Genomic DNA, 25,821 nt, shown 5'->3' with positions numbered 1-25,821 from the left:
GGATTTCAGGACAGGGACCTGTGCCCCAGGAAGGGAGTCATGTAGGAGGAAAAGTTTTCAAGCATTTCCCCGTACATCCCAACTGTGGTTGCCATATCCCTCCTTCTCCCTAGCTGGATTGAACAGATGAGCCCTAATAAGCCTTGGACTTTGCCCCCTCGTGTCTGGGCAGGGGACAGTCACTGGAGGATGACATACAAGCAGAGCTGGGCTCAAAACCAAAGCGGAACACTAGGGACTACGTGACTGAAGGGAAAAAGAATTAGCTCCAGCAGCCACAGGTTCAGCAGATCAAATATCCACAATTAGGGTGACTGTGGATGTTAGGGGCAACTGTAGGGTTTGGGAGAAGGTACAAATTGGAGTGGGCTTCCCAGGTGGCACTAGTGGTAAAGAACTCACCTGCCAATGCAGGAGACATATGAGACACAGGTTCAATTCCTGAGTCGGGAAGATCCCTGGAGGGGGGCATGACAACCCATTCCAGTATTCTTGCCTGGAGAATCCCCATGGACAGAGGAACCTGGAAGGCTACCATACATATGGTCACAAAGAGTCAGACATGACTGAAGCGAGTTAGAATGCACACACAATCTGGAGTAAGGCCAGATCAATGACTGAGTGGACTTCAAACTGCCTGCAAGAGGGGCACACAATATTTCTTCCTAGAAATATTGGAGGGCTTTAATGTGAATTTCTCTGAGTGTTCTGGGCTCTTGAGGATTGCTTTCACCAATAGTCTTGGGGTTTTGTCTTCTGTACTGTGTGGCTTGTAATATCTTGGTACCACAGTAAGGGGTTGGGCCTGGACCCTTGAGGTAGGAGACCTGAGTCCAGGACTTTGAACCACCAGAGGACTCCTGACCCTGATGGAACATTAATCAATGAGAGCTCTCCCAAAGGCTTCCATCTCAACACTCAAGACTCACCCAAAGGGCAGCAAGCTCCAGTGCCAGAAGTCCCATGCCAGTACATCAGCAAAATAGGAGCACAGCCTTACACATTAGCAGATAGGCCATACCAAAGCCATCAGTTCAGTTCAGTTGTTTAGTTGTGTCTGACTCTTTGTGACCCCGTGAACCACAGCACACCAGGCTTCCCTGTCCATTATCATCTCCCGGAGTCTGCCCAAACCCACGTCCATTGAGTCGGTGATGCCACCTAACCATCTCATCCTCTGTCATCTCCTTTTCCTCCTGCCCTCAATCTTTCCCATCATCAGGGTCTTTTCAAATGAGTCAGCTCTTTGCATCAGGTGGCCAAAATATGGGAGCTTTAGCTTCAACATTAGTCCTTCCAAAGAACACCCAGGACTGATCTCCTTTAGGATGGACTGGTTGCATCTCCTTGCAGTCCAAGGGACTCTCAAGAGTCTTCTCCAACACCACAGTTCAAAAGCATCAATTCTTCAGTGCTCAGCTTTCTTTATAGTCCAACTCTCACATCCATACATGACCAATGGAAAAACCATAGCCTTGACTAGACAGACCTTTGTTGACAAAGTAATGTCTCTGCTTTTCAATATGCTATCTAGGTTGGTCATAACTTTCCTTCCAAGGAGTAAGCGTCTTTTAATTTCATGGCTGCAATCACCATCTGCAGTGATTTTGGAGCCCCCCAAAATAAAGTCAGCCACTGTTTCCACTGTTTCCCCATCTATTTCCCATGAAGTGATGGGACCGGATGCCATGATCTTGGTTTTCTGAATGTTGAGCTTTAAGCCAACTTTTTTCACTCCATTCTTTAACTTTCATAAAGAAGCTCTTTAGTTCTTCACTTTCTGCCATAAGGGTGGTGTTGTCTACATATCTGAGGTTATTGATATTTCTCCTGGCAATCTCAATTCCAGCTTGTGCTTCTTCCTGTCCAGCATTTCTCATGATGTACTCTGCATATAAGTTAAATAAGCAGGGTGACAATATACGGCCTTGACATAATCCTTTTCCTATTTGAATCCAGTCTGTTTTTCCATGTCCAGTTCCAACTGTTGCTTCCTGACCTGCATACAGGTTTCTCAAGAGGCAAGTCACATTGTCTGGTATTCCCATCTCTTTCAGAATCTTCCACAGTTTATTGTGATCCACACAATCAAAGGCTTTGGCATAGTCAATAAAGCAGAACCCTTAAACACCTCAAAACACACTACTGGATATGGTGCTGCCTTTCAAAGAAACAAGATCTAGCTCCATCCACAAAATATAGGCACAGATCTCACTGTCTGGGAAACCTTCACAAGGCACTCGAGCAACTCCACCCATAGGGAACAGACTCCACAAGAGAAACTACAACCTTCCAACCTGCAGAAAGGAGACCCCAAACACAGTGAATTAAACAGAATGAAAAGACAGAATAACATGCAGCAGATGAAGGAACATGGTAAAAACTCACAAGATCAAACAAATGAAGAGGAAATAACGATTCATCTGAAAACATTTCAGAGTAATGATAGTAAAGATGATCCAAAATCTTGAAAATAAAATGGAGGCACCGATGAATAGACGGGAGGCATGGATTGAGAAGATGCAAGAAATGTTTAACAGAAACCTAAGCAAATTAAAGAATAAACAATCAGCAATGAACAGCATAATAACTGGGATTAAAAATATACTAGAGGAAACCAGTATCAGAATAATTGAGGCAGAAGAATGGATAAGTGAGCTGGAAGTTAGCATAGTGGACATAACTGAAGCAGAGCAGATTAAAGAAAAGAATAAAAAGAAATGATGACAGGTCTCAGAGACCTTTAGGACAACATTAAGCGTAACAACATTAGAATTAGGGGTACCAGAAGAAGAATACAAAAGGAAAGGGCATGAGAAAATATTTGAGGAGATTATAGGAAATAGATGGGGAAACAGTGGAAACAGTGTCAGACTTTATCTTTTGGGGCTCCAAAATCACTGCAGATGGTGACTGCAGCCATGAAATTAAAAGACGCTTACTCCTTAGAAGAAAAGTTATGACCAACCTAGATAGTATATTCAAAAGCAGAGACTTTGCTTTGCCAACAAAGGTTCGTCTAGTCAAGGCTATGGTTTTTCCTTTGGTCATGTATGGATGTGAGAGTTGGACTGTAAAGAAAGCTGAGCACCAAAGAATTGATGCTTTTGAACTGTGGTGTTGGAGAAGACTCTTGAGAGTCCCTTGGACTGTGAGGAGATTGAACTAGTCCATTCTGAAGGAGATCAGCCCTGGGATTTCTTTGGAGGGAATGATGCTGAAGCTGAAACTCTAGTACTTTGGCCACCTCATGCGAAGAGTTGACTCATTGGAAAAGTCTCTGATGTTGGGAGGGATTGGGGGCAGGAGGAGAAGGGGACGACAGAGGATGAGATGGCTGGATGGCATCACGGACTCAGTGGACGTGAGTCTGAGTGAACTCCGGGAATTGGTGATGGACAGGGAGGCCTGGCATGCTGCAGTTCATGGGGTCACAAAGAGTCGAACATGACTGAGTGACTGAACTGAACTGAACTGATAGTAAAAAACTTGCCTAAAATGGGAATGGAAACAGCTACCCAAATCTAGAAAACCTAGAGAGTGCCATACATGATAAACCCAAGAAGAAACATGCCAGGACACATATTAATCAAGCTAACAAATATTAAACACATAGAAGAAATATTAAAACCAGCAAGGGAAAAGCAACAAATAATGTACAAGGGGATCCACATTAGGCTAAAAACTGATCTTTCAACAGAAACTCTGCAGGTCAGAAGAAGGTGGTAGGATATACTTAAAGTGATGAAAGGAAAAAAACCTACAACCAAGGTTACTCTATCCAGCAAGGATCTCATTCATATTTGAAGGGGAAATCAGAAGCTTTACGGACAAGTAAAAGTTGAAAGAATTCAGCACCATCAAAACAGCTTTAAAACAAATGCTAAAGGAACTTCTCTAGACAGAAAACAAAATATGAATTAAAGGTTTACAAAAACAAATCCAAAACAATAAATGGTAATATGATCATACATATCAATAATTACCTTAAGTGTAAATAAACTATGTGCTCAGTCAAAAGAAACAGATTGGCTGAATGGATACAAAAACAAGACCCCTATATATTGTGTCTACAAGAGACTCACCCCAGACCTAGGGACACATACAGACTGAAAGTGAAGGAATAGAAAAAGATATTAAGTGCAAACAGAAATCAAAAGATAGAGGGAGTAGTAATACTCACATCAGATAAAATAGACTTTACAATAAATACCACTACAAAAAAAAAAAAAAGAAGAATGCTACATAATGATAAAAAGATAAATCCAGAAAAAGATATAGCAATTATAAAGACATATGCACCCAAGATAGGAGCACCATAATACATAAGGCAAATTCTAATTAAAGGGGTAATCAACAATAACAATAACACAGTAATAGTTGGAGACTTTAATATCCCACTCACACCAATGGACAGATTATCCAGATAGAAAATTAATAAAGAAACATAAATTTTAAAAGATACATTGGATCAGTTGAACCTAATTGATATCTACAGGGCATTTCATCCAATTACAGTAGATTTCAGTTTTTTTTCTCAAGTGCACATGAAACATTCTCCAGAATAGACTGCACCTTGGGTCACAAATCAAGCCTTGTCATATTTAAAAATACTGAAATCATTTCAAGCATTTTTATGGTCACAACACTATAAGATTAAACACCAACTACAGGGGAAAAAACTATAAAAAACACAAACACATGGAGGCTAAGCAATATGCTTCTGAAAAACCAATAGATCACTAAAGAAATCACTAAAGAAATATACCTAGAAATAAATGGCAATGAAAACAAGACAATTCATAGCCTACAGGATGCAGTAAAAGCCGTGCTAAGAGGGAAGTTTATAGCAATACAAACCTACCTCAATAAACAAGAAAAACATCAGATAAACAACCTAAACTTACACCTAAAACAACTAGAAAAAGAAGAACAAAGAAACCCTCAAAGTTAGTAGAAGGAAAGAAATCGTAAAGATGAGAGCAGAAATAAATGAAAAAGAAATAAAGGAGACAATAGCAAAGATCAATAAATCTAAAAGCTGTTTTTTGAAATGATAAACAAAATTGAGAAACCATTAACCAGATTCACCAAAACATGAGTTGATGAGAACGAAGACTCAAATCAATAAAATTAGAAACAAAAAAGTTAGAAAATATAGCTCAGAACTACAAAGGATCGTAAGACATTATTATGAGCAGCTATATGCTGATAAAATGGACAACGTTGAAGGAATCGACGAGTTCTTAGAATAGTGAACCAGTAAGAAATAGAAAATATGAACAGCCCAATCACAAACAGAGAAATCAAAAGTATAATAATTTTTTTAAAAAGTCTTCCAATTAAAAAAAAAAAAAAAAACTCAGAGTCAAATGGCTTCATGGACAAATTCTACCAAAAAAGTTTGGAGAAGAGCTAACACCTATACTACTCAAACTCTTCCAGAAATATGAAGATGAACAAAAACTCCCAAAGTCATTTTATGAGGCCACCATCACCTTGACACAAAAACCAGAGAAAGTTGCCACACAAAAAAAAGATAAAATTATAGGCCAATACCACTGATGAACATAGATGCAAAAATTCTCAACAAAATTCTAGCAAACAGAGTCCAACAACACACTAAAAGGATCATGCATCGTGATAAAGCGGGCTTTTCCCAGGGATGCAAGCATTCTTCAGCACACACAAATCTATCAATATGATACACTATATTAACAATCAAAAGATTAAAAACTATATGATTATTGCAGAGAAAGCTTTTGACTAAAAACCAATTTATGATTAAAAAAAAAAAAAACTTTCCAAAAAGTGGGTATAGAAGGATCATTCCTCAACTTAATAAAGGCCGTATACAACAAACTCCCTGCAAACATTATTCTTAGTGAAGAAAAGCTGAAAGCCTTTCCTCTAAAATCAGGAACAAGATGAGGGTGACCACTCTTGCCACTATTATGTAACATAGTTTTGGAAGTCTTAGCCACAGCAATCAGAGAAGAAAAAGAAATAAAAGGAATCCAGATCAGAAAAGAAGTAAAACTGCCACTGTTTGCAGATGACATGAATTTATACTATACACAGAAAACCCTAAATATTCCACCAGAAAATTACTAGAGCTAATCAATGAATATAGTAAAGTCACAGGATATAAAATTAATACACAGAAATCCCTTGGTTTCTTATATACTAACAACAATATATCAGAAAGAAATTAAGGAACAATTCCACTCACCATTGCAACAAAAAGAATAAAATATCTAAGAGTAAATCTACCTAAAGAGACAAAAGACCTTCGTGCAGAGAACTATAAGGCTCTGACCAAAGAAATCAAAGATGATACAAATAGATGGAGAGATATACACCATATTCTTGGGGTTCTCTGATAGCTCAGCTGGTAAAGAATCTGCCTGCAATGCAGGAGACCCTGGTTCAATTCCTGGGTGAGGAAGATCCCCTAGAGAAGGGAACGGCTACCCACTCCAGTATTTTGGCCTGGAGAATTCCAGGGATGTATAGTCCATGGAGTTTTAAAGAGTCATACACCACTGACCGACTTTCACATTCACTATGTTCTTGGAATGGAAGACTCAATTTTGTGAAAATGACTGTATTACCCAAACCAATCTAAGATTCAATGTAATCCCTGTCAAACTATCAATGGTATTTTTCACAGAACTGGAGCGAAAAACTTCACAATTTGTATGGAAACACAAAAGACTTGAAGCAATACCCAAAGCAATCTTGAGAAAGAAAAACAGAGCTGGATGAATTAACCTGCCTGACTTCAGGCTATACTACAAAGCTAGTCATCAAGACAGAATAATACTGGTAACAGATCAGAAATATAGACCAACGGAACAAGATAGAAAGCCCAGAGATAAACCCATGCCCCTATACTCATCTTGTCTTGGAAAAAGGAGGTAAGAACACACAATGGAGAAAAGACAGTCTCTTCAATAAATGGTGCTGGGAAAGCTGGACAGCTACATGTAAAAGAATGAAACTAGAATATTTCCTAACACCATACACAAAGCTCATAATAGATTAAAGACTTAAATGTAAGGCAAGAAACTATAAAGCTCCTAGAGGACAACATAGGCAGCACACTCCTTGACAAAAATCACAGCAAGATCCTCTGTGACCCACCTCCTAAAATCATGGAAATGAAAACAAAAATAAATAAGTAGGACCTAATTAAATTTAAAAACTTTTGCACAGCAAAGGAAACTATAAATAAGGTGAAAAGACAACTCTCATAATGGGAGAAATTAATAGCAAATTAATCAACTGAGAAAGGATTAATCTCCAAAATATACAAATAGTTCATTCAGTTCAATACCAGTAAAACAAAGAACCCAATTAAAAAGGCAGCAGAAGACCTAACCAGATGTTTCCCCCCAAAGACAAACAGATGGCTAATAAATGCATGAAAAGATGCTCAAAGTCACTCATTATTAGAGAAATGCAAATCAAAACTATAATGCATTTACAAATGCAAATCAAAACTACTACAATGACCTCATGCTGGTCAGAATGGCCATCATCAGATGTACAAACAGTAAATGCTGGAGAGGGTGTGGAGGAAAAGAAACCCTCTTGCATGTTGGTGGGAATGTAAATAGATGGAGAAGAGAGTGAAGAGTCCTTAAAAAACTAGGAATAAAAATACCATATGACCGAACAATCCCACCATTGGGAATATACCCTGAAGAAAACATAATTGAAAAAGATACATGTATCCCAGTGTTCACTGCAGCACTGTTTATAATAGCTAGGACATGGACACAAGCTAGATGTGCATCGACAGATTAATGGATAAAGAAGTTGTGCTACATATCCATGTATACAGTGAAATATTATTCACCCATAAAAAGAAATGCATTTGAATCAGTTCCAACGAGGTGGATGAACCTGCAGTCTATTACACAGACTGAAGTAAGTCAGAAAGAGAAAAACAATACATTAATGCATATACATGGAATCTAGAAAGACCTTACTGATGAACATACTTGCAGGGCAGCAATGGAGGTACAGACTTGTGAGAGAACAGACTTGTGGACACAGTGGAGGAAGGAGAGGGAGGGACGAATTGAAATATATACATTACCATATATAAAATAGATAGCAGTGGGAATTGGCTGTATGATGCAAGGAGCTCAAACCTAGTGTTCTGTGATAATGTAGAGGGGTGGAATGGGACTGGAGGTGGGAGGGTGGTTCAAGAGGGGAAATATGTATACCTTTGGCTGATTCATGTTGATGTATAGTAAAAGTTAACACAATAGTATAGAGCAATTATGCTCCAATTAAATATTTTACAGAAAAATTCTAAAAATTAATTTGTTCTAAAAGCTCACTCTTTTGTTAAGAAATGGGTGGAACACAAGTAAATTTAGTGTAAACAAAAATTTAGTGTAAATTTAAAAATAAAGTGTATATTTTTATATCATCTTTCTGCTGTAGGTTCTAATTGAGATCCTAGGGCTTAGGATTGTTGCACCATCATTCATTCATTCATTCATTCATTCAGCAGAGAGGTTAAATACTCTGTGTTCTCTATATTGAGTGCATAGCTGGGAACAAGACAAAGTTCCCTTCTGTCTTGGAGTCTTTATGCATATACAAGGGTGACCATGAAATGATCCAAGTATTCACAGGATTTAGAAATTGGTTAATATACATTCACTGTTATTAGGTATTATCTATTTCTGTGCTTTAACTCTAGATATCCCTTTTACCTCCTCAGGTTTCAAAGGAAAGTCTCTGCATGTTTTTTCAAATTTCTGTCCAAATTCAACATTTATCACAAGGCATTGGCTCACATGATTATATCAACTGAGAAGTCCAAAAATATTTTGGAAACTGTTTTTAAGTAATTAAATTTTTTTTAATATATGAGAATATGGAAGACACTGGGCTCATAAAGTCTTTTGAAAAAAATAAAAACAGCAAAATTCTGTAAAGCAATTATCCTTCAATAAAAAATAAATTAATTTTAAAAATATATATATCTGATAGCCTATTCTGTCACATCTTTCTGAGCATAGAGTGCCTCATTCCTGACCTCCACTCTAAATTCCTTATAGCATTTGTTGAAGATCAGCAACTGAAGCTAGTACTTCATTCTTGTAATAACAGGTGGTGCCAGTTAATAGTTTGCAATACTCCCTCATGATTATAAATTGGACTGTGGTTTGGGAGACACGTCATGATCATTTTGTCCCATGGTGCTAGGAATGCTGATTCCTAAGTCGGGCAAAGATTTCATTGATAGGCCACTCAGTGTGCTAATATCAAAATAGTTAGTATACACACTTGGTCTGGCAACTTGGGTCAGCTGTCTACTTCACATATATATATATTTTTTTTTTTTTTCTTATCTTGGTCTGCTAGAATCTCCTCTGTTTGAGCATTCCTTTCAGGAGATTTTTGAAGTCAGCAGTCCTCTCTATAGACCAGTTTAGTGCAGGGACCTTTTTTGAGTGGAAATATTAATCCAAGAGTCAATTCCCTTCAGTGTTGCTGTGCAGGAGCAAGTTAAGCGTACCTGATAACAGTCCTTCAATCGAGGTGGGTGGTGATGTCCAACTCTTGTGACCCCATGGACTGCAGCCCACCAGTCTCCTCTGTCCGTGGGATTCTCCAAGCAAGAATGCTGGAGTGGGTTGTGATTTCCTTTTCTAGGTTGGAGATAGTCCTTTAAATGTTGCCTTTTTCAGTATGAATAATCTGCTGCTTGCAAATCATAGGGTTTCTGATCTTCATCCAAATTTAGATTAATGAGGTAAACTTCAGAAACAAACTTGATTGTCCTTTAAATAATTCAGTTGAACTTTACAATAATATAACAACTGGGAAGTAACTCTTAGTAAACTGCAGACCTTAATTAACAAAATTCAATGATTCAGCAGGTTGCACGAAACAGGGTGAGTCAGGTGGTGGAAATCTGAGACACCCAAAGAGGGCAAGGTAAGCCTCAGCCCCTGTTGCAGGTGGTCTGACTCACTGTCCCCAAGTGACCCTTGAGGAGGGTCTGCTGGCAGGAGGATGGCCCAAGTCCTGCATGCTTCAACCCCATTCCCAGGGACTCCCAGCTCAACCCTCTCTTCGGGCCTTTCTCTTCAAAGTGCCCAGACCTGCCCTACTCTGTGGAGATGCCTTAAGGCTACCACCTTGATCTGGACTTTCTCAAGAACAAGTACTTGAAGTACATGGGAAAAAAGGCCACATGCCGAGGCAGGTGGTTGTGCAGCATGGGGCCTGGCCTCAGCTTCCTGCCAGGATATAGCCCTGGCTCCTGGTGGATTCCTACTGCAGCTGCTGCTTTTGCCCGTGTGAGGCATCCTGGCTGCTTGTGCCGGCTTCAACCTGCTTGTGCAGCACAAGCTATTAGACACCTGTCACCACCTTAAGGACCAGAAGGCCACACCCACTGGCCTGGACTGCCTGACTGCCAGCGTAGCAGGTTTCACATGCTCGCTGGTAAGTGAGGGGCTGCCACTGATGACGCCATGGGGACAGGGATTGTCCACACCTCTGCCACCCAGCGCTCCTCAGCTGAGCCATGTGTGGGAACAGAAGGCCAGAGAAGATGTAGCAGCTCGAGGAGCAGGTGAAGCTGATCTCTGTGTTCTGAGTGAAGCAGTTGATGCTGCAGAAGTGGCAGCCCATGGTGCAGCGCAAGAGCCGGAGATTCATAGGTACCCCGCATTGCCATGGGGGGAAGTGAGCTCTGCCTGGACCTCCCTGAGCTCCTCAGGAACCCAGTGGCCCTCTAGACCTGGAGTGTGGGCACCTGGGTCCAAGAGCAGAGCTTGGGCATGCCGGAAACTGAGGCTACTTGCTGCTAAGGTTGCTGTGCTAGAGATTCAGCTCAAGAAAATGCTCTAGGAACCGCTAGCAGCTCATGCATGGCAGGCTGACCTCCAGCCTCAGACCTGGCCACCCCCAAACAGCCCAGTTCCTGCAGACACCGTTGGGGTGGTGGACGGGCCGAGGGAGGTGGAGATGGTGACCAGCACAACTGCTGGGTCCCCTGCAGAGCGGCCCCAGAGTCTGCAGCCCTCTGGGGCAGGGCCTGGCAATGTTAGCAGGGCTGAGAGTCCCACTAGGTAGTCATAAGGGGGTGGAGACAGTAGGTCTGCATCGCCCACTGCACACACCAGCAACGTCCACCTGGTGAAGATCAGCATCACAGAGCACAGCTGCCGTGTGGTGGCAGGCGAGTCACAATTGGCCGGGTCAGATAGTGGAGGGTCCTTTCTTATTCCTCTGAATGCTGGGTTCTAGCCCCAGCCCTAAGTCCTTCAACCAGCTCTCAGAGCCTTGGTCTCTTCATCTGAGAAAAAAAAGGACAGTTGTGCAGTTGACTCAGTGTCTCTAGCAACCATGTGAAGAAACTGGGTGTCTGTTAAGTGAATGTGCTTATGTCTAGCACATTGTAACTGTTTAGAAAACAGGAGATATTTGGGGAGGTCCCCAAGGCTGTTGGTTTCTGGCCAAAGAATTATCTCTGTTTGTTCAGTAAGTGGCAGGAACCAGTCTTAGATCATGAAAAGGAAGTGTGTTGTTCATGTAACTTAGTTACAGCTTCAGGCAGAGTTGGATCCAGGCGTACAAGTACAATCAGGATTCTCTGACTCCCTCTCTTTCTTCCTCTGTGCACCCTGGAGGTTCTCAGACAGGCAAAAATGTCTCCACCACTCTGGACATCTGTCCCTGCAGCTCAGTAGAAAGGGAGCCACTCAATCCAGATAGCACCAATAAAATTCCCAGAGGTGGTCCTTCTTAACTGGCTTGGGTCATATGCCCATTACCAAGCTAATCACTGTGTCCCTCACTGACCAGGCTAAGGTCCTCGGGTAGAAGAGCCCCACCCTAGTCCTGAGGGAGGAAGGGAGTGCTCCCTGGAGGAAGTGCTGAGTCCTCATGCCAGGAAAGGGCATGTGGAATGTGCAGCCGCCCCACCGCTGCCACCCTGAGGCCCCTGGGAGAAGCTGCCAGAATGGTTCATAATAATGACAGCTGCTCTTTAGGAACACCAGCCTGGTGCTAAGGGCTCTGATAAGTGTTCCACCCATGGAGGAGCTGTGCAGTCAGGCAACCTGGGTTCAAATTCCACTTCTTTCTGTGTAACTCTGAATAAGCACTTCATCTCCCAGGCCTCAGCTTCCCTATTTGTGAAGTGATATATTAGTGCATACAGTAAGCACTTAGTGCTTGTTGCTATTTCCACTGATCATTTTTCTTTTTATCTCAGGTTACACCTCAGAGATTTATTCAGCAAGCAAAGGAAAGTACACCCTCCAGGCATGGGGCGGGCGGACCCCAAAGGAAAGAGGCCTCAATCTATCTTGGCTTTCTCTTTTTATACATTTTGTTTCCTCTCCCACCCCACCCCCCACCCCCCCCATCCAGTTTACTGATCATTTTAAGGTCACATATTTATAGCTGAGAAAACAGACTAGAGGAGAAGTTTTACTTGCCCTGTATCACACAGTCAGGATTCAAGCCCAGGCCAGCCAGACCCCCCAGAAGGATTCAAAGGTGAGGCCTGGATCCTCAGCCCAGACTTGAATGTCAGGCCAGAGCCCCATGGAGGGACCAGAGGGCACAAGCTGGAGGGCAGGGAACCAGCTCTGTTTTCTTGATTCCCCTGCTATTCCTGGCCAGCTCCAGACTCCACCCTTCTGTTCTATGTTTATACTAAACAAAAAATACCCAGCCCTAAGACTCTGGCCCCCAGCCACAGACCCCACCCGGCCCAGCTTCAGAATCTTTGAGAGTCAGCCTCCATTCCAGACTTGCCTCCCAGGGCAGCCATGGGGCCTCCTGCCTGCAGGGTACACAGACATGGCTATACCCCCACCCTGTGCAAGCTGCTGTCTCCAAAAATTCAATCTTTGGTCCCACTTAACTCCCTCTCGCTGTAACCAGATGCAGTCTATGCCTTGCTTGGGAAGAACAGTTCAGTTCAGTTCATTTCAGTCACTCAGTCATGTCTGACTCTTTGTAACCCTATGAACTGCAGCAAACCAGGCCTCCCTGTCCATCACCAACTCCCGGAGTTTACTCAAACTCATGTCCGTTGTGTAGGTGATGCCATCCAACCATCTCATCCTCTGTCATCCCCTTCTCCTGCCTTCAGTCCTTCCCAGCATCAGGGTCTTTTCAAATGAGTCAATTCTTCACATCAAGTGGCCAAAGTATTGGAGTTTCAGCTTCAACCTCAGTCCTTCCAATGAATATTCAGGACTGATTTCCTTTAGGATGCACTGGTTGGATCACCTTGCAGTTGAAAGGACTCTCAAGAGTCTTCTCCAACACCACAGTTCAAAAGCGTCAATCCTTTGGTGCTCAGCTTTCTTTATAGTCCAACTCTCACATCCATACTTGACTACTGGAAAAACCATAGCCTTGACTAGATGGACCTTTGTTGGCAAAGTAATGCCTCTGCTTCTTAATATGCTATCTAGATTGGTCATAACTTTCCTTCCAAGGAGTAAGCGTCTTTTAATGTCATGGCTGCAATCACCATCTGCAGTGATTTTGGAGCCCCCCAAAATAAAGTCTGTCACTGTTTTCACCGTTTCCCCCATCTATTTGCCATGAAGGGATGGAACCAGATGCCATGGTCTTAGTTTTCTGAATGTTTTTTTTTATTAATTTATTTATTTTAATTGGAGACTAATTACTTTAGAATATTGTAGTGGTTTAGCCAACTTTTTCACTCTCGTCTTTCACTTTCATCAAGAGGCTCTTTAGTTCCTCTTCACTTTCTGCCTAAGAATGGATGGCATCACTGACTCGATGGATGTGAGTTTGAGCAAGCTCTGAAAATTGGTGACGGACAGGGACGCCTGGCATGCTGCAGTCCATGGGGTTGCCAAGAGTCAGACATGACTCAGCGGCTTAACTGAACTGATATTATAATACAGTGGAAATGAATTTGAAAATGTAGATGAAATGGATTCTTTTCAAGAAAAATACAAATGAATAAAATTAATAAAAATGAGTAGATATAAATAGACTAGTAGCTTTGAAGAAAATAGTAAAAGTTGTAAACAAACCTCCACTTTACCCCCCCCCAAAAAAAAGAATGGTGTTATCTGCATATCTGAGGTTATTGATGTCTCTCCTGACAATCTTAATTCCAGCTTGTATTTCTTCCAGTGCAGCATTTCTCATGATGTACTCTGCATATAAGTTAAATAAACAGGGTGACAATATACAGCCTTGCGCAGAACAGGCATGTGCTAATTCATTTCAATACCTTCTCGTCCTCCAAACATGTATTGAGTACTTGCTATTTGCCAGACTCTTCCAGGCACTGGGACACAGCAGTGAACAAGACAGATAAAGACCTTAACAATAAACAAGAGACCACTGGAAGCAAGTGAAGAAATATCATTCAAAGAACACATGTTTGAAGCAAATAAAACAAAGGCATGGAATGGCTGGTGTTTGGATGGAGTTGTGGTCTGGGTTCAAATTCTGGTTTCCAAGTACTCAGGCTCTGTGCCTTCTCTGTGCGGCATTTGCAAATTAGTGGTCCTGGCAGTCTGATGTCACCAGATCAGTGTAAGTTTAAAAGCATCAGTTGGTGCTGAATGTTCAGCACGGTACCAGGTGCTGGGAGGTGATCAAAGTTTAGCTGTTGGCTCTTTGAACCAAGATGTGAAAGGAAAGAAACAGCCAGATGCCTGCTTGACAAATGCTCAGACTACTTTTTCTTTCAAGTCAGTAAGCTCAATGGATAGATCAGATGTAGGAGGCAGGGAGGAGCCCAGCCTTTCTAGCATCTAAGATTTGCTTGCTGCAGCCAAGGGCAGGGGAGGTGACTGGTAGGCTTCCCCTCAGGCTGGCAAATGTGGGTGGGTAAAGTAGAGGCCTGGAGACCCTAAAAAGTTTCCTTCACCTTTTATCTCTCAAAGGTATCACAGAGAGAGAAGGGACAATGGGGTGCATGCATCCATGGGGTCTCTCCAAAGCTTTGACATTTCTCATGATTTTGTTTGAAACATTCCTATGAAAGCAATTCTTTGTGGAAATTTTGAAAAGTACAGAGGATTCTAGAACACAAAGTAAAGTATCCATACCCCTTCCCCCCAACCACCAAAAATCCCAAAATCAAAAACCTTGAATCTAATATCCACCAAAACACAATCTTTTTCTCTCTAAAATAATCCTGATTTCTACCAAATATAGCCAAATTTCAATGAATTTTTTTGCAAAATAATTCTGGTTTCCGTACTTGGCCTGATGAGCTACAGAAGTGTAATTGATCATACAGGCTACTAGTTTTGTGGGAATCTTTTGCAGGGAAACTCAGAGTGAATTTTTAAAATGTCATCAAGGCCAGGAAAGCCACAATAAAGACTTGTCACAGATTTCACCTGAGAAAACTACAAATTTGGGCAAATTCCTTCATTTTCAAGGTACCTCAAATGCTTTAGGATTCTTGTACGTGTTGGGAGATGAGCCTCCTAATTAACCTGATTTTTAAAGTTGTTGGGAACCTAAGAGTTTCCAATCAAAGGAAAGATCAGCTACATAAAAAAGACAAAACTTTTGATTCTGCTTACAAAAGTATAATTTACCAAATTGTTGTAAGTCATAATTAGCTTGAGAGGAAATCTCTCTTTATAGAAAACGCAGATTAAAAGTCAGTAATATTTCATAAAGAAACCATAAATTTTATAATGACATTTCAGTTCCCACAGTCCTATTTAAGTGATCCTTTTAGTTAACAACTTTATAGAGCCATCGGATTTTCCATTAGAATTCTTTAATTTCTTACTCAGTTCAGTGGTATGATCAGAAAGTTGTCAGAATCTTGTACCTGTCAAAAAGTCCTTGCTAAGAGTCTTCTTTTTTTTTTTTTTCGCCTTTTTAAATTTTTATTTATTTTTATTTTTACTTTATTTTGCTTTACAATACTGTATTGGTTTTGCCATACATTGACATGAATCAGCCACGGGTGTACATGAGTTCCCAATCCTGAACCCCTCTCTCACCTCCCACCCCATATCATCTCTCTGGGTCATCCCAATGCACCAGCCCCAAGCATCCTGTATCCTGTATCGAACATAGACTGGCAATTCGTTTCTTACCTGATAGTATATATGTTTCAATGCCATTCTCCCAAATCATCCCACCCTCTCCCTCTCCCACAGAGTCAAAAAGTCTGTTCTAAACATCTGTGTCTCTTTTGCTGTCTCACATACAGGGTTATCATTACCATCTTTCTAAATTCCATATATCTGTGTTAGTATACTGTATTGGTGTTTTTCTTTCTGGCTTACTTCACTCTTTATTATAGGCTCCAGTTTCATCCACCTCATTAGAACTGATTCAAATGTATTCTTTTTAATGGCTGAGTAATACTCCATTGTGTATATGTACCACAGCTTTCTTATCTATTCATCTGCTGATGGACATCTAGGTTGTTTCCATGTCCTGGCTATTATAAACAGTGCTGCAATGAACATTGGGGTACACGTGTCTCTTTCAATTCTGGTTTCCTTGGTGTGTATGCCCAGCAGTGGGATTGCTGGGTCATAAAGCAGTTCTATTTGCAATTGACTTTTGCAAAAGCATCAAAATAAAACAATAACTGTATGAATGACTATTTAAGAAGGTGCAGTTGAAGACCTGTTCACAACGCATTCAAAAAAGAAACCTGCTTACTGCTGTGACATACATTTTCAGATAATGACGAGAATTATGACAGATAATATTTTACTAGGAAATATGAGAGTTTTAGGAGTTCCATTTAATTTCTGGAATATCTAGATTGATAACATTTACTCATATAATGTAACTTAAGGAGATTTATTACTCATTTGACAATGCTTCCCATGTAATTTAACATAGCAAATTAGTTTAATATCTCTCTTTGGGATGTTTCAAGGTCCTTTGAAGCATTCTAAAATTAGCCAGACTGGACAGTTACATGTAAAAGAATGCAATTGGGACACTTCCTAACACCATACAGAAGGATAAACTCAAAATGGATTAAAGACCTAAATGTAACTCCAAAAGTATAAAACTCTTAGAGGAAAACATAGGCAAAACACTCTATGACACAAATCATAGCATGATCCTCTACGACACATCTCTTAGAGTAACAGAATTTTTTTTAAATGGTACTTAATTAAACTTAAACACTTTTGCACAGCAAATAAAACCATAAATAAGATGAAAAGATGAACCTCAGAATAGGAGAAAATAATTATAAATGAATTTCCCAAACATACAAGAAGCTTATGAAGTTATACAGTTCAATATCAGAAAAACAAATAACCAAATCAAAAAGTGGGCAAAAGACTTAGACACTTCACCAAAGAAGACATACAGATGGCTAATAAATACATGAAAAAATGCTCAACATTGCTTATTATTAGAGAAATGCAAATCAAAACTACAATGAGGTATCACTTCACACTGGTCAGAATGGCCATCATCAAAAAATCTACAAACAATAAATGCTGGAGAGGGTGTGGAAAAGAGAAACCTTCCACTGTTGAGAGGGCAAATTGGTACAATCACTATGGAGAACAGTATGGAGATTCCTTAAAAAACAGGGAATTGATCTACCATATGACTCAGCAATGCCACTACTCAGCATATACCCTGAGAAATTCACAATTCTAAAAGACACATGTACCCAAATGTTCATTGCAGCACTGTTTACAATAGCCAGGACATGGGTGCAACCTAGATATCCATTATTGGATGAATGGATAAAGAAGTTGTGGTACATATATACAATGAAATATTAGTCATAAAAAAGACCGTATTTGAGTCAGTTGTAGTGAGGTGGATGTATCTAAAGCCTGTTATACAGAGTGAAGTAAGTCAAAAAGAGAAAAATAAATATTGTTTATCCGCATATATACATGGAATCTAGAAAAATGGTAGTGATGAACCTATCATCTGCAGGGCAACAATAGAGACACAGACATAGAGAACCGACTTATGGACACAGCAGAGAAAGGAGAGGGTGGAATAATTTGACAGAGTAGCACTGAAATATATATATATATTTGTGTGTGTGTATATAATATATATAACCATATGTAAAATCGAAAGTTAATAGGAAGTTACTGTGTAGGAGTAACTCCAAGAAGCTCAATCTGGTGCTCTGTGATAACCTAGAGGGGTAGGCTGTGGTGGGAGGGAGTTTCAAGAGAAAGGGATCATATGTATATCTATGGCTAATCCATGTTGATGTATGGCAGAAACCAACACAACAATGTAAAGAAATTATCCTCTAATTAAAAATAAATGAATGTATTAAAAAACAAAATTAGCTATAGGTCAAAGGAACTTCATTAGATTTTTATTTGTGAAATTTGCCAAAGATACCAAAAAGTTGCAAAACACTTGCTCAAATAGGATCACAGATCACTGTGAATCAAGATTTATTCACTTAACCAACCAAAGTGACAAAGATTTCAAAGGCAAAATTAGAAAGCTCTAACAGATTAGTGTTGCTGTTTAGCCCCTCAGTTGTATCCAGCTCTTTTGCTACCTCATAGACTGTAGCCCACCAGGCTCCTCTGTCTGTGGAATTTTCCAGAAATGATTACTGGAGTGGTTTGCCATTTCCTCCTCCAAGGGACCTTTCTGACACAGGGATTGAACTTACTTCTCTGCATTTCCTGCATTGCAGGCAGATTCTTTACCACTGAGCCACTGGGAAAGCCCCAACAGATTCCTGGTTAAAGGTAAAATAAGCTTTATAATCTGTTATCAAAAGCAGATCAATATTTTAAGAAAACTGTTCTCTTAACAGAGGGGGAAAAAAAAATCCAAATTCTGGTTTTGCACCAGCCTACTTCTAAAATTTACTCAATTGAATTTATTCTAGGCTTTCTCTAGTGGTCCAGTGGTTAAAAATCTGCCTGCCCATACAGGGGACATAGGTTCAATCCCTGTTCCAGGAAGATACCACCTGCCCATGGGGATGACTAAGCCTGTGTGCCACAACTACACAGCCTGCACTCTAGAGCTCATGAGCCTCAACTATCAAGCCCAAGTGTCACAACTACTGAACCCCGTGCACCCGAGAGCCCACGCTCGGCAACAAGAAACGCCACTGCAGTGAGAAGCCTGTGCACCACAACTTGAGAGTAGCCCCCGCTCACCACAGCTAGAGAAAGCCTGTATGTAGCAGCGAAGACACAGCACAGCTAAAACTAAACATAAATGAATTAAAAAATTATTTGAAACTTAACTAATTCTGACCATGTGCAAAGCTCTTTTCTCACAGTTCCTTTTCCACAAACCCTTCCATAACTTTCTGCATCCATATTACTTTGTCACTTATTTTTTTATATCCAGAAATTACTAGCTCGAAGACTATATAACTTACTTTTCTCTTAATAAAACATAACTCCATTCCTCATACCTTCTTTATGAAAACACACATCTTACTTTGCTACTGTATACTGAAATATTTCTCTAATTTTTTCTAGTAGCTTTAATGGCGTATTTTAAATTTGAATCCTCAACTCTTAAAAACATTAATTTCCAGTAAAAACGAAGACATAAGCAATTATGAACTGTTTTTTACATTAGCATTCCATAGACAAGTAAACATAAATACCAATAATAATTTCTAAAAACATGTGCTTTCTTATAAAAAATCTCAGTATCGCATTAAACATATTTATTAATGGTACTAAATACCTTTAGTTTGTTTGTAAAAGGAAACCAATTGTTCAGTAATTAGTGTTTCAGTGTCTTATCTTATTTGGAAATGACCTTCCTATACCATAAACTTCTATCATTTAGCTTAATTTAGCATGACTCTAAGATTTCAAGTTACCAAAATCTGTAGAGGTTATTTTTAACTAAATACTCCTAAAGCACAATTATTCCTAAAGAATTCACACAACTGTTACATCATTTAGAGATAATTTACTTATAAAAATTTCATCATACCAAGTTTTTTCTTCTAGAGAATTTGGAACAGATGTAATAGGAACTTATTTGACCTCTATTAAACCTAGGAAAAATAAAAGTATTATACAGAAAGTTGATAACTCTAAAAACATTCGAATATTAATAAATCAATAAACTGTAACTTTAATACAGGTATTAACTTAATACCAACTATTTCACAGTTCATATGAACCTAAAATTCATTCTGTCCAGTTTTCTTTCATATTTCTTAGAGTTTACGCAAGCACTTAATTCCCTTTAAGTCAGTTGTGCATGCTAAGTTGCTTCAGTTCTGCACAACTCTTTGCAACCCTGTGGACTGTAGCCCATCAGACCCCTCTGTCTATGGGATTCTCCAGGCAAGAATACTGGAGTGGGTTGCCATGTCCTCCTCCAGGGGATCTTCCCAACCCAGGGACTGAACCCTCACCTCTTATGTCTCCTGCACTGGCAGGCGGATTCTTTACCACTAGCAACACCTGGGAAGCCCTTAAGTCAATTAAGTAAAACTAATTTACAAATTAATTTTTATAATATTGCACACATAGATATAAAGACAGACCCAACGAGAGATTTCATAGCTTCATTCTGTAAACCTAGTATGAATCAATATTACAATATGAAATTCTCTACTTTATAAATAGCAATTAGAATATGTTAAATTTTAAAAGTCCTCTTTCCCCCTTTTCTAGTCCCTTAGTTTCTAGATAAGATAAGCATTCCTGAGAAGTGTGGTAGAACAAAACATCTCAAGGTGCAGGGAGGGAAAAGCAAGTTCTCCTAGAAGGACTTGTTCCCTCAGAATCAGGATTCTGAAAAAGATGTTTAATCAGGCCAGCTTTCTCCAGCAACTTGTACAAAATAAAGGAGCTGATATCGTCCACTTTCAGGGCAAATGTATCCTTTGCTTCCCAACTGAGTAAGGAAGAGTTTTGTACATACATAAATCTAACTGAGTATTAGTCAGAGGCTGGTTTTCTAGCACCCTGAATCTCTCTGTTTGATAAGCTTCATCCCCATTTTAAAGTTGAATTTGTTTGGGAATAAAACTTACTACTGAAATTGTGTGATGGGCTGGTGTGCTGCTTATGAGCTTAACTCCATTAAACATCACCCCAGAGTTATTTTGCTTCCTCTTAAAGTGTCTTAGTTTCTTCCTTTGGTGCTTAGATATTGGTTTCATCATGGGTGCTCAGATCACTGAATGGCCAATTCTTATTTATGATCCCTAGATGATCAAGTCTTTTTTATTAATGAATGCATTTCCCTATGGTACCACTGCAATGTATGAGGACTCTGCCTCCAGCACTCTTGTAAATTTCTCAGTTGGCTTGAAAGCCATAATTAACTGGGAGGAATCTTGTCACTCTTATTTTGAAAAAAATTAACATCTAATACTTCACTTTATCCCAGTGAATTCTATAAAGGCACCCAAATTGAGGAAATGCGTCAGATCACCCTCTCTTACCACTCTGTCCCAGGTCATTCAGGGTCTTTGACCTGAGCAAACTAATTTCTTTCAACTGGGTAGGCAATTTCCCCAGTGTCTATCAACTGCCCCCCTCCCCCCAGTATCTTTCAACTGGGGGCCAGATACCTGTTATAGATGACCAAATAGAACTCAGTGTCATCAACAGATATGAGAGATACAAGAACCAGGAGAGACTCACTCTAAATTCATCTGAACTCTCTGAGAAGGTGGATGGGCACAGGAGGTCTCTATTGGTACCAACCTCTGTTTCTTCATAATGTTCAGAAGAAGGCAAGAAGTCTACTCTGGGTCTCTTTGTTGAATGCCAAAGTTGTCAACAACAACAACAAAAAAGCACAGTGTGAGAGCTGTGAGTTAAGTTTTACTTGAGACAAAATGAGAACTATAGCCCAGGGTTCAGCCTCTCGGATATCTCTGAGGAACTGCTCTGATAAGTAGGCAAGGGAGGTCAGTATATATGTGATTTTAGTGAAGAGAAATACATGCAGTCAAGCAAACATTTTGGCAGAGGGTTTCCACTAGTTTCAGAAAGACTGCTGCTATTCATGCGGAGCAGATGTCCAATAATAGTTTTAGTGATTTTCTAGTTCCCTACCCAGGGATAGAACCCAGGTCTCCTGCATTGTAGACAGATGCTTTACCATCTGAGCCACCAGAAAAGTAGATATAAGAAAAAGCAAGAAATTGAGCTAATAAAATCTTCTCCTGAAAATATCCATCTATGCAAAAATCTGTTCTGCCAGAACTTTCCAGAGCACTGAATGCTTCATTCTTAATTTCTGCCTCGAACTCCTTTCAAGATCTGTTGAATGTCAGTTACTGCAGTAGCTGGGGACTTCCTTCTTGTAGTGCCAGCTAGCGAGTGACAATTTTTAGTTGGCAAAGGAAAAGAAAAGATTTGTTTTATGGATGAAGGGATGTTTTATAGTAATTTAAATGGCTCCTATTGCTGAACCACTTCTTGGTTAGAAGTTTGGGCATATAACCAGATTAAAATGAGGGAATTTTCCACTGTTTTTGTAGCATCACTCAATTGTCCTTGTCAAATAGGTTTATTTACCAAATATTATCCTAGATTACATGAATCTGGAAAACATTTGGGTTAGTTTCTATATTTCTGATGGTACACTTGATTTGTATATTTCTTGTAGAACTTCAAGTCTATTAACTGGAGCCTTTAAAAATAACTTTGGAAATATCATTCAGAAGTACAAAAAACTCACTATAGCATTTGGATAGAAAAAGAAATAAACAGGCATAATAATATGAAACTCAGTGGTTTATAAAAGGAGACTTGGGTCCATTGTGATTCTGGAAGAGGGAATAAATTATCCTAGAGAAGACTATGTAGAATATTTATTTCTCAAAGACACAAAGAAAGAATGGAAGTTGCACCAAGGACTTTTGTTCCTCAAGTCCATAACTTTTAGAATATCTGCAAACATTTTGAGATGAAAATAGTACATTTGGGCATTGGTAAAAAGGACAAGTGGGCTTTGAATTCTTCCTAGAGCCTCCTTTTCAGTTATAATAAAGGCCTGGTTTGTAAGATAGTATAGGTTTCTTTAATTCCCCACAGAATTGAGTGACAACTTGAACAATATGGAGGCCAACCTGCCCATCCATCTTTATTATCCTCAATTTGCTTCTTTACATCAGGGAGAAGATCTTCAACTAAGATGGAAATCAAAAGATTCCTATGTTCTCAACCTACAAGGGTGGGATGGGGAAGGAGATGGGAAGGAAGTTCAAAAGGGAGGATGCTGCTGCTGCTGCTAAGTCACTTCAGTTGTGTCCGACTCTGTGCGACCCCATAGATGACAGCCCACCAGGCTCCCCCGTCCCTGGGATTCTCCAAGCAAGAACACTGGAGTGGGTTGCCATTTCCTTCTCCAATGCATGAAAGTGAAAAGTGAAAGTGAAGTTACTCAGTCATGTCCAACCCTCAGCGACCCCATGGACTGCAGGCTTCCAGGCTCCTCCATCCATGGGATTTTCCAGGCAAGAGTACTGGAGTGGGGTGCCATTGTCTTCTCCATTAAAGGGAGTGTATGTATATATATATATATATGGTATATAATATATATATGGTATAATGGTACATATATACACACACACACACACACACACACACACCATTCATGTTAAGGTTTGACAGAAAACAACAAAATTCTGTAAAGCAATTATCTTTCAATAAGAAAATAAGGTATATATATATATATAATTCCTATGTTCTTGATTTAGAATTGTATGTCTTTGGAGCATTTTGGTAAGTCCATCCACAAAGATTTCAGAGTTTTTCTTGCCCTCTTGGTGTAAAGTTTCATTTTAGCTTAGTAGGGAAGGCTTAAAAACAAATTCCCATCATGCTCTTATTATCAGCTTCATATTTGGCCAGTTTCCTACAAGAGAGCCTACTTAAAAAGAAAGAAAGAAAGAAAGAAAAACCATGCCAAATATATTGTCACGTTTGAGCTGGACAAGCAGTGCATATTTCTGGTGGTATTGAACAATTCCCTGAGAACAAGAGAAGTCCCCAAAGAGAGTGCAAAAGACATTATCCTCCCAAGATCTAGAGCAAGTCCCAAGGGTAAGCAAAGTGAAGAAAGGGCTGAGAGCTGGCAACAGGGACAAAACCACAGCTGCACATGGAGTACAACCCACATTCCTTCCAAGTCAAACATTTTGGGGATCCCAACCTGGCTTTTGCTAAGCCAAGTTCTCATGACAAAAGTTAGGCAAGCAAGAAGGAAATGACTGTCTTTGAGGTAGAAGGGATCTACAATGAATGCACTCAAAAGCAAATTTGAGAGTCACAGTGCAAAGATCTAATACATTTAAATGTTTTCTCCCTGTCAATCTAAATTTGGAAAGGAAGGGAGAAAGTGCAATTTAACCTTGCTCTGTTAAATAAGCACCAGAGGTGGAGATAGAGATGAGAGAGCTGACTTTGGTAGGAACCCTCACCTGTGCTGTCTGAAGGCTCTGGAGTAAGAAGGATGTCCCAGTGGGTCCCATCCTGATCACTGAACATTTTTAGAGAAGGAAAAATCATTTTTCCTCTACGCTTTATCATTAGATCACTTTTGTTCTAGAGAACATCATAAATAAGAAAACCTGGGGTAAAATTTCTCCCCTGTGGCCACCAAGATCAAGATGATTTTTGGTAAAGGGAGCTTATATGTCCAGCTTTAAAGCAAAAGTTTATTCTCCTGAGGACTCACATTGGACTCAGTCCAACTTGAATAAGACCCTGTCTGACTCTGGACTGGCTCCAGTTTCTAAGCTGGACCAAGTCCAATCCGAGACCTAGACCAATTTCTAAGTCAGATTTGGTCTCTTTCTGGACAACTTTGGGGCCCCAGTCCAGACAAACAAGTGCTAAAATAAAGTATGAACACTCATGTAAAACTGCAGAGCTAGAATTTGAGAAGGACTTGCTCACCACTTCCAGAAGCAGTGGGAGAGCAGTGAGCTCAAAACCTCAGCAGACATCCAAGTATTCTTGCTTGTGCTGCTGAGGTCCTTTTGGCTCAGTTCATTCTTCTGACACCAGAGCTGTTAAAAGATAAACTGAAGAATATTAAGATTTTTAAGAGTTTGTTTGAGCAAAAATCAATTAGAATTGGCAGCATCCACCCTAGCAATAGAAAGGAGCCCCAAATGATACTTTCAGCCCCTGAGGAGAGGCAGACCCTGAGGAATACAGATCAACCTCCAAAACACCAGTTCTATGTTTTTTAGGCCCCTGACATTTGCTATATGCCCCTTCATGGATCAAAGTCTTGTCTTGCCTAAGAGACTTGCATAACTCAATGAAACTCTGAGTTATGCCATGCCATGCAGAGCCACCCAAGACAGGTGGAGAGTTCTTACATAGTGGAGAATTCTGACAAAATGTGGTCCATTAGAGGGAGGAAAGGCAAATAACTCCAGTATTTTTGACCAAAGAACCCTATGAGTGCCATGAAAAAGCAAAAAGATATGACAATGGAAGATGAGTTCTATAGGCATCAGTAAGGTATCAGAAAGGTATCAGTAAGGACCTAACAGAAGCAGAAGAGATTAAGAAGAGGTGGCAAGAATACACAGAAGAACTTTACAAAGAAGGTCTTAACAACCTGGACTCCCACAATGGTGTGGTTACTCACCTAGTGCCAGACATCCTGGAGTGCGAAGTCAAGTAGGCCTTAGAAAGGATTGCTACAAACAAAGCTAGTGGAGGTGATGGAATTCCACCTGAGTTATTTCAAGTCCTAAATGATGATCCTGTTAAAGTGCTACTCCCAATGGCAGTAAATTTGCAAAACTCAACAGTGGCCACAGGATGGGAAAAGGTCAGTTTTCATTTCAATCCTAAAGAAAGGCAATGCCAAACA

This window comes from Capra hircus, chromosome 19 (genome assembly GCF_001704415.2).
Source record: "Capra hircus breed San Clemente chromosome 19, ASM170441v1, whole genome shotgun sequence".
NCBI classification, from domain to species: domain Eukaryota; kingdom Metazoa; phylum Chordata; class Mammalia; order Artiodactyla; family Bovidae; genus Capra; species Capra hircus.
This window is presented reverse-complemented; position numbering follows the sequence as displayed.